This window comes from Drosophila erecta, unplaced genomic scaffold (genome assembly GCF_003286155.1).
Source record: "Drosophila erecta strain 14021-0224.00,06,07 unplaced genomic scaffold, DereRS2 tig00000431-arrow-arrow-pilon, whole genome shotgun sequence".
In the NCBI taxonomy this organism is placed as follows: domain Eukaryota; kingdom Metazoa; phylum Arthropoda; class Insecta; order Diptera; family Drosophilidae; genus Drosophila; species Drosophila erecta.
This window is the reverse complement of record NW_020825251.1, coordinates 61,981-72,398: the sequence shown is the minus strand read 5'-3', so window position 1 is coordinate 72,398 and position 10,418 is coordinate 61,981. Positions and strand designations below refer to the sequence as shown.

Here is a 10,418-nt window from a genome sequence, read left to right as displayed (position 1 = left end):
TCATCCGCTGGCGAAAGCGAAGCTATATGCGTGAGGAATTTCATTCCTTCACTGACCGTGATGCCAACGGTACCGACAGCTGCGCACATACGGCAGGTTCGCTCCCAGCGAATCTTACCGTGGGCGCACGTCTCAAGGTACCTTTGAGCAGCATTATTACCGTCTTGCTGGTCGAAACGGCAACGCCTATTTCCGCTCCCCACGTTTCAACGATGGACATCAGTTGCGCTCCTTTTTCCTCTAGCACGGCTCGGGAGTTTCCCTCGATGAGAAGAAGCAGGTCATCCGCGTATGCACTTAGCAGGCAATACGGCTCGAGGCGCTGAAGCAGTACATCCATCAGCATGTCCCAAATAAATGGGCCGCTGATTGACCCCTGCGGGCAACCTCTAGTTACCGGCACATTCACTGCACCGGAACTGCTTCGGATTACTGCTCTTCGGCCGGCGAAAAAGCTCTGCCACAAGCTTATTTCCCGGCATCCCAAGTCGGCTAGTCGGCGCAGTACAGCACTCCATTCGACGTTGTCAATGCTCCTTTGAAGTCCACGAATGTGCCGAGCACGTATTGCGCTGGACTGGCGTCAACACTGCTCTTCACGTGTCTCCAAGCATCCTCCACACAACGTCCTTGGCGAAAACCGAACTGCCATCTGCAGCCTTCCGGAAGAACTTCTCTTACACGATTCACCATGATTGCCTCAAGCACCTTGCCAAAAACTGGCAGTAAGCAAATTCCCCTGTATGAGGAGGGCTCACACTTGTCCTTCTCGGGTCCCTTGAGTAGCGCCACTACTCGTGGGCACTTCCACTCGCTGGGAAAGTATCCCGATCGGATGCAACGGGAGTACAACGCTGCCAGGTGCTGAGGTACGGCGCGCCAGACTGCCTTACAAATAGTGCCATTGATGCCGTCCAAGCCAGGCGAACGCCTGCTCTTCAGTCGGCCAACACAGACATCAATCTCGAGTGTTTCAAGGGCCGGTGGGTCTTCCTCCACGATGGCAGTCGGTGCTTCGGACTCCGCAACTGGGAAAAAGTTGCGAAGGAGCACTCGTGCACAATCACCCCAATCGGTGATCAGCTCGCCATTCACGCGGAGGCACCCAATCTCCGTGCACTTTTCTTCGACCTCGGCAAAATTTGTAGACGCGCCCCCATGGATCATCGGCATGATCTCCCACGAAGCGTTTCCAATCGTCCATTTTCGCCCTCCCAATGAGCCTTTTGTAGTTGGCTGAGGTCCGTCTCAGCTCGACTACCAAAGGCTCTGCAGCAACATCGTCATCGCGATGCCGTGCATCCTGGAGTCGGCGACGAAGTCTTCGAACTTCGCGCCTCGCAGCGCTCAGGTCGGCAGTCCACCAACGTGCTCTCCTGCTGGGCGATCTTGGCGATTTTCTACCCAACGCAATATCGCACACATCATGCACGATACTACGCAGGGTGGAAACCTGCTGGTCCAACGGCGACTCAGAGAAGCTTCCCGGAAGTTCGGCTGTTCTACTCACCATCTCCTCTTCGAACAATCGCCAACGTGCATTGGAGAGGTTCCAGGACGGCACAGGAGCTATGCTCTCAACTGCGCTCGTGGAGGTTGTTTCGGCCACAACAGTAATGATGTTGTGGTCACTCAACTCCCACTCGTCCACTCTCCACTCATATGTGGCCCACATAGATGCTGCCTCGTTGACGATTGTCACGTCGATATCACTACGAGCTCTGTAGTTATCGAACGTGTACACCTCTGTTGGCTGGTTTAGGGCGGCGGCTCTTGCCTCCAGCATCCACTCAGACAGCAGCTCACCCCGACTGTAGTTAGCTTGCCCCTCGGCATGCCGAGAGAGTTTGGCAAACCACATGGGGGACACTGCATTCGCGTCGAGGCCCAGGATTGCGGGGGTTCTGCTAGCCTGTAGCAGGACCGCATCCATGTACCGAAGGTACGGTTCCAAAGGTGCATCGAATTGGCAGTATGCTGAACAAAGGAAGATTGAGCCAAAACTCCCTTTTACTACCAGACATACGCCATACTCTGTGGTGAGGGTCTCCACTGGCATACAGATGGCATCCTGCTGATCTACTAGGATGGCTGCCTTCCCTCGCCGGTCAGTGTAAATCCTCATTCCTTGAGGCAGCACATCCATCCCGTCGCTGCTGAGGTACGGCTCCTGCACCAGTGCGAACATTGAGCTTGAACTCCTGAGTCGGACACCAAGCTCTATGGTCGCAGCTCGCCCTCGGCCACAGTTCGCTTGGATGAAGCTAAACATTAATGTCTAGCTTGCACCCTCGCTAGCACCGCGCCATATATTGGGCAAGCGCTCGAGAGCATATGATGTCCCGAGGGTCGCCCTCTATGCCGGCAATTTCGGCAGTCCACCGGGTTCTGGCACCTTGCCGCGTTGTGGCCCTGCTGCCCGCACTGGCGGCAGACGTTGTCCTTCTGACGGCACTCGCTGATCTTGTGGTCGAAGCCCACGCATCTGTGACAGGCATAGGTGCGGACCTGCGATCGGCATCGGAACGAGAACCACTTGATGTACACCCGACCCACATCAAGCTTCGCCATCGCTCCATCATCGACTTCCAGCGTCACATTGACAGTGGCGCCGTCAGTCACCGACCACGCCTTAGTCAACAGGTGCACCGACTTCTTAAATTGCGATGCCGTCATCGTGTCATCGAAGTTGTTTTCCCGCAGTTCCGTCATGAATTCCTCCGGGCTGATGGCCGTGTCCACGTCGTAAACGACTACCTTCGGCTTCTCAGCAGCATTCCTCGTAACATTTAGTCCCACTTCGGCGAATCTCTTCGATGACACCACCTTCTGCAGCTCTCCGACTGAGGGTGTGCGGATAATGGCTCCATCGCCTCTCCGGAGTTCACGCACCTCGTGAACCCTGACTCCGAGGGAGGGTGCAACCATATTTCGCACCTTCTCAGCTATCGCCTTCCCCGATAGCGCTGGGTCGTCGCACTTCACGACCGCTGACCATGTCTCGCGAACCTTCGCAGTCCGCGGGGCATCAATGGGTGCTGCCTGAAGCATCTGAGGAGGGTTGGCCGCCGTAGTCATCGACGGGGTCGGTGGCGGTGGCATAGCCAGCCGCGTCTCCAGCTCTCCACACCTGAGCATCAACGCCATAACCAGCTCGTCGTAACGGCTGATAGCCAAGGTGAGCTCGTCCGTGTTCACCCCTCCTAGGCTGCGAAAACTGCTGCGCACCATACGCTGAGTGGCCGACAGCTCTGCCATCATGGCTGCTTGCCCAGCACGAGCGGCAGCGGTGGCAGCTGTGGCGGTGGCAACAGCGCGGGCGACAGCGGGGGGGACAGTGGGGGCGACAGCGGGGGCAACGGCGGGGGCGGCAGCGGGGGCAACAGCAGCGACGGGGGCATCCATCGACGAAAACTCCTCGTCTAAAACGCCTACGGGTTCAGGAACTCCATTCGCCGCCACGGCAACCAGCTTCGCCTGCGTTGGCACCGAGCTCTTTGAAGCCAGTACGCTTTTACGCCTGCGACGCGTAGACTTCTTCGACGCACTGCTGGCGCTCATGGCGCTCGCAGTGCTATCGCTTTCCATCGGACTTACCCAATGGAAGTGGCTCCTCCTTTTACCGAGTCAAGCAACTTTAGCTTGCTGACAGAGGCTGGTTGCTATGGCACACTGGCTCCACCTATTCACAGTGGCGCCACCAATTGCTCGGTATGGCAACACTAAAATTATCCAATGCACACACCTTAGCAAAGTTCACAACCGATCAGCTGGCGCTGAGAGAATCCCACACGAAAAGGGCTAACGCCTCTCTCGCAGAGAGCGCTCTCACTCAACACGTGGCCCTCGTGGAAAATTTCCAATTGAAAATCGTTTATTTCCACAACACGCGATGTTCTTTCGCTCACAAATTTTCAACTTTTGTTCGCGACACCTTCACACACACTTTACTCCGTTTTTCAACGTATAAATCCGCGGATTTACTCAACAATGACCGTAGCAATGGGAGCTCGAGGAAAACACGTCCGTCGTTAATCCATTCATGCGCGTCACTAATTAGATGACGAGGCATTTGGCTACCTTAAGAGAGTCATAGTTACTCCCGCCGTTGACCCGCGCTTACTTGAATTTCTTCACTTTGACATTCAGAGCACTGGGCAGAAATCACATTGTGTCAACACCCGCTAGGGCCATCACAATGCTTTGTTTTAATTAGACAGTCGGATTCCCCAAGTCCGTGCCAGTTCTGAATTGATTGTTAATTGATAATCGTTATAATTAATAAGAACTAATTGGTTTAACCCAAATAGTATTCTTAAAAATTTTAGCAAGAAAGTTCCACAATTGGCTACGTAACTAAACTATCCGGGGAACAAGTAACTAACATAAATGCTAGAAACTCTATTTACCCAGAACGAGCACATAAACCATGTTATTGTTTCCCAATCAAGCCCGACTATCTCAATCTTCAGAGCCAATCCTTATCCCGAAGTTACGGATCTAATTTGCCGACTTCCCTTACCTACATTATTCTATCGACTAGAGACTCTTCACCTTGGAGACCAGCTGCGGATATTGGTACGGCCTGTTGAGAAGTTTGCGTGTCCCCACCATAAATTTTCAAGGTCCGAGGAGAAAATATCGACACAACAGTATATGTCATGCTCTTCTAGCCCATCTACCATATCTCTCTGCGAAAGACTTCCATGGTAGTACGGCTATAAAACAGAAAAGAAAACTCTTCCGATATCTCTCGACGGCTTCTTTATGGTCGTTCCTGTTGCCAGGATGAGCACGAGGCCCATATTTAATAACAAACGGATACTCAACAGGTTACGGAATTGGAACCGTATTCCCTTTCGTTCAAAATTATTCAAGTGTATTATTTTCGCTTTGTTTATATAATTTGGCATTTTTGTTTTACTTGAAAATTTTCGGCTTTCGCCTTGAACTTAGGACCGACTAACTCGTGATCAACCACTGTTCACACGAAACCCTTCTCCACTTCAGTCCTCCAAGGTCTCATTCGATTATTTGCTACTACCACCAAGATCTGTACCAATGGCAGCTCCATGCAGGCTTACGCCAAACACTTCTACGCATACCATTGTACCTTCCTACTCACTAAAGTTTCAAAATTTATATCACAAGTAATATAAATCATCTACTTTAGCGGTAATGTATAGGTATACAACTTAAGCGCCATCCATTTTAAGGGCTAGTTGCTTCGGCAGGTGAGTTGTTACACACTCCTTAGCGGATTTCGACTTCCATGATCACCGTCCTGCTGTTTTAAGCAACCAACGCCTTTCATGGTATCTGCATGAGTTGTTAATTTGGGCACCGTAACATTACGTTTGGTTCATCCCACAGCGCCAGTTCTGCTTACCAAAAGTGGCCCACTGGGCACATTATATCATAACCTTGAACTTCATATCAAGAAAGTTAAGGTTCTTACCCATTTAAAGTTTGAGAATAGGTTAAGATCGTTTCGACCCTAAGGCCTCTAATCATTCGCTTTACCAGATAAGATTATTTTATATAATATTAAAATGCACCAGCTATCCTGAGGGAAACTTCGGAAGGAACCAGCTACTAGATGGTTCGATTGGTCTTTCGCCCCTATACTCAATTCTGACAATCGATTTGCACGTCAGAACTGTTTCGGTCTTCCATCAGGGTTTCCCCTGACTTCAACCTGATCAAGTATAGTTCACCATCTTTCGGGTCACAGCATATATGCTCAAGGTACGTTCCAGTTAGAGGCATAAATAATATAAATATACATTATACATAACTATATAGAACGCCCCGGGATTGTGTTAATTAGCTATAAATAGTTAAAAAACTAATCCCATTATTAGTCAAGTTAATTACGCTATTAGGTTTATATCCCAATAACTTGCACATATGTTAGACTCCTTGGTCCGTGTTTCAAGACGGGTCCCGAAGGTATCCTGAATCTTTCGCATTGTTAATCATACAAGTGCATATAATAAACACAAAAATCAATGATAATTATGCCATTATATAATTCCGAAAAATTAACGCACTGTAATCATATTAATCTATCAGCACTTTATCAAATTAATAACATTTATTCTGTGTTAAAATGCAAGCAATTTAATTGGAATAAACTATAAGTTATATTTTATGATAAATTTGGTATATGCTAATAGATTACAATGTCCTTATATGGAAAAAATGCACACTATCCTCATAATATTATTTAAATATTACAATTTTAATGATGAATTTTCCATAACGGATATTCAGGTTCATCGGGCTTAACCTCTAAGCAGTTTCACGTACTGTTTAACTCTCTATTCAGAGTTCTTTTCAACTTTCCCTCACGGTACTTGTTTACTATCGGTCTCATGGTTATATTTAGTTTTAGATGGAGTTTACCACCCACTTAGTGCTGCACTATCAAGCAACACGACTCTTTGGAAACATCATCTAGTAATCATTAACGTTATACGGGCCTGGCACCCTCTATGGGTAAATGGCCTCATTTAAGAAGGACTTAAATCGTTAATTTCTCATACTAGAATATTGACGCTCCATACACTGCATCTCACATTTGCCATATAGACAAAGTGACTTAGTGCTGAACTGTTTTCTTTTCGCTCGCCGCTACTAAGAAAATCCTTGTTAGTTTCTTTTCCTCCCCTAATTAATATGCTTAAATTCAGGGGGTAGTCCCATATGAGTTGAGGTTGTATATAACTTTTTCTTGCCATTAATTCTTTATATATAATGATAAAAACATTTTATTAAATTCGTTATAAAATTTCCATTATTTCTTGTAGCAAAGTGTTTTCCATTAAACGAACCAACGAAGAATAATAACATAACCAAGTTTTTTCTATTTCCGAATCATTAATAAGAGACAATTCTAGATGAAAAATAATTCAATTTTTTATGCTAGACATTTCTCAGTATTACTTGATTGAAAAAGAAAATATTTCTCTTCGTTTTTCACATCCAAATGTGAGATAATGTTTTTCATATATATTTTTTAATATTATGAATAAAAATATTATTATTTTATCCAATAATATACCATATGCTTATAAAATTTATAAACAACTTAATTAGCATAGTCTTACAACCCTCAACCATATGTAGTCCAAGCAGCACTATAAAATTAATTAAAGTACATAACAGCATGGACTGCGATATGCGTTCAAAATGTCGATGTTCATGTGTCCTGCAGTTCACACGATGACGCACAGTTTGCTGCGTTCTTCATCGACCCATGAGCCGAGTGATCCACCGCTTAGAGTTTTATAATTCATTTTTATATAATGTCAATTTTGTTTTTATTGAAAGAAATTAAAAATACACCATTTTACTGGCATATATCAATTCCTTCAATAAATGTATTTTTATACCTAAAATAAATGCTGCGAAATGTCTTAGTTTCATATAAGCATTATGTATCATATAATCTGGTTATTTACGGTTTATATTTAACTATGTTTGGGCGATACATACTGCAATTTATATAAAACATTAACCTGATGGGTACCAGGTACAACATTGTATATTTTAGGTTGTTGCATTAGCCAACGTATGCTCATAACTAAGATGAACAATACATATTCGCAACGCGTGTATATTATGGTCCATATACACACAAAGTTCACCATTTTATATTAACAAATTATTTTGATAACCATTATTTTTAATGTTTTAATTCGATTTCCATTTTCGAATTTGATATCTTCGATCTCTCCAATATTCGAAGTTTTATTTTTACATTTCAAAGCCACATATATATAATATTTTTTTTTGTTGTGCCCGCCATTACACAACATGTTAAAATCTTATGAGGTTGCCAAAGCCTCATATAAATAAAAACCCATCAGATTCATTTTATTTTGATTTTAACTTTTATTTTAATATATATTTATATATATATTTTTAATTTGATTCAATTGAATCGTTTCGTTCTATAATCATATCATATTATGCGCTTTGCTTTTGTAAAAATTCGTAATCTGGTAAATTTGATAATATGGTAATATAAATTTGGTAAATTTTTTAATTTGGTAATTTGGTAAGTAATTTTGGTAAATTCAAAATGTATTTGTATTATAACAAATTTTTATTAACGGTAAGGATTTTATACAATAATGATCCTTCCGCAGGTTCACCTACGGAAACCTTGTTACGACTTTTACTTCCTCTAAATAATCAAGTTCGGTCAACTTTTGCGAAACAACCGTAACACGCAAGGCGTCACAGTGATCACGTCCGGAGACCTCACTAAATAATTCAATCGGTAGTAGCGACGGGCGGTGTGTACAAAGGGCAGGGACGTAATCAATGCGAGTTAATGACTCACACTTACTGGGAATTCCAAGTTCATGTGAACAGTTTCAGTTCACAATCCCAAGCATGAAAGTGGTTCAGCGGTTTACCCGGACCTCTCGGTCTAGGAAATACACGTTGATACTTTCATTGTAGCGCGCGTGCAGCCCAGGACATCTAAGGGCATCACAGACCTGTTATTGCTCAATCTCATTATTGCTAGACGCAATTTGTCCATTTAAGAAGCTAGTGTCCTTATAATGGGACAAACCAACAGGTACGGCTCCACTTACATAAACACATTCAAACACAATAAACATTTTACTGCCACCATGAATGAAGGCTATATAAGCTTCAGCACCATAATCCTGAAGATATCTATTTAATATATTTGAGTCTCGTTCGTTATCGGAATTAACCAGACAAATCACTCCACGAACTAAGAACGGCCATGCACCACCACCCATAGATTCGAGAAAGAGCTATCAATCTGTCTTACACACTTATGTTCGGACCTGGTAAGTTTTCCCGTGTTGAGTCAAATTAAGCCGCAGGCTCCACTCCTGGTGGTGCCCTTCCGTCAATTCCTTTAAGTTTCAGCTTTGCAACCATACTTCCCCCGGAGCCCAAAAGCTTTGGTTTCCCGGGAAGCGACTGAGAGAGCCATAAAAGTAGCTACACCCAATTGCTAGCTGGCATCGTTTATGGTTAGAACTAGGGCGGTATCTGATCGCCTTCGAACCTCTAACTTTCGTTCTTGATTAATGAAAACATCTTTGGCAAATGCTTTCGCTTAAGTTAGTCTTACGACGGTCCAAGAATTTCACCTCTCGCGTCGTAATACTAATGCCCCCAAACTGCTTCTATTAATCATTACCTCTTGATCTGAAAACCAATGAAAGCAGAACAGAGGTCTTATTTCATTATCCCATGCACAGAATATTCAGGCATTTGAAGCCTGCTTTAAGCACTCTAATTTGTTCAAAGTAATAGTACCGGCCCACAATAACACTCGTTTAAGAGCACTAATGCAGGTTTTTAAATAGGAGGAACATATGAAAAAATACAAGTATTTAATCACATATAAGAACTCCACCGGTAATACGCTTACATACATAAAGGTATAGTACTAACCACAATTGTAAGTTGTACTACCCGTATGAAGCACAAGTTCAACTACGAACGTTTTAACCGCAACAACTTTAATATACGCTATTGGAGCTGGAATTACCGCGGCTGCTGGCACCAGACTTGCCCTCCAATTGGTCCTTGTTAAAGGATTTAAAGTGTACTCATTCCAATTACAGGGCCTCGGATATGAGTCCTGTATTGTTATTTTTCGTCACTACCTCCCCGAGCTGGGAGTGGGTAATTTACGCGCCTGCTGCCTTCCTTAGATGTGGTAGCCGTTTCTCAGGCTCCCTCTCCGGAATCGAACCCTGATTCCCCGTTACCCGTTGCAACCATGGTAGTCCTAGATACTACCATCAAAAGTTGATAGGGCAGACATTTGAAAGATCTGTCGTCGGTACAAGACCATACGATCTGCATGTTATCTAGAGTTCAACCAATATAACGATCTTGCGATCGCTTGGTTTTAGCCTAATAAAAGCACATGTCCCATAAGGTTCATGTTTTAATTGCATGTATTAGCTCTAGAATTACCACAGTTATCCAAGTAACTGTTAACGATCTAAGGAACCATAACTGATATAATGAGCCTTTTGCGGTTTCACTTTTAATTCGTGTGTACTTAGACATGCATGGCTTAATCTTTGAGACAAGCATATAACTACTGGCAGGATCAACCAGAATAATGTTTCTTTCTTCATATTCCATTCATATTTTTCGAATTGAAATAAGCAATATAAATATTATAGATTTCCATTTTATATAATTCCATTTATTATATCATATTGAAAAATACTTCAATATTTTGCCTTTGGGTAAAATTTTAAATCTCTTTTAATTCGATTACGGCCATTTTTATATAGCATTCGTATTCGTATATTCCATTATATTTTTATACTTGTTTCACCATTATTAACAAGTTCAATAATATATATTTCTATAATTTTGTATTTATATTATACATATTT

General features: G+C 43.8%; 2 non-coding genes and 1 pseudogene across 2 annotated transcripts; all 3 read right to left on the bottom strand.

The window, feature by feature from the left end:
- Positions 1-3,987: 3,987 nt before the first annotated feature.
- LOC113564743 lies at positions 3,988-6,722 on the bottom strand (annotated as a pseudogene).
- A 389-nt stretch (positions 6,723-7,111) lies between these two features.
- Positions 7,112-7,290, bottom strand: LOC113564747. The gene has a single exon (XR_003408282.1). It is a non-coding gene; the product is annotated as a 5.8S ribosomal RNA (ribosomal RNA).
- An 849-nt stretch (positions 7,291-8,139) lies between these two features.
- LOC113564738 lies at positions 8,140-10,134 on the bottom strand. The gene has a single exon (XR_003408274.1). It is a non-coding gene; the product is annotated as a small subunit ribosomal RNA (ribosomal RNA).
- Positions 10,135-10,418: the final 284 nt, after the last annotated feature.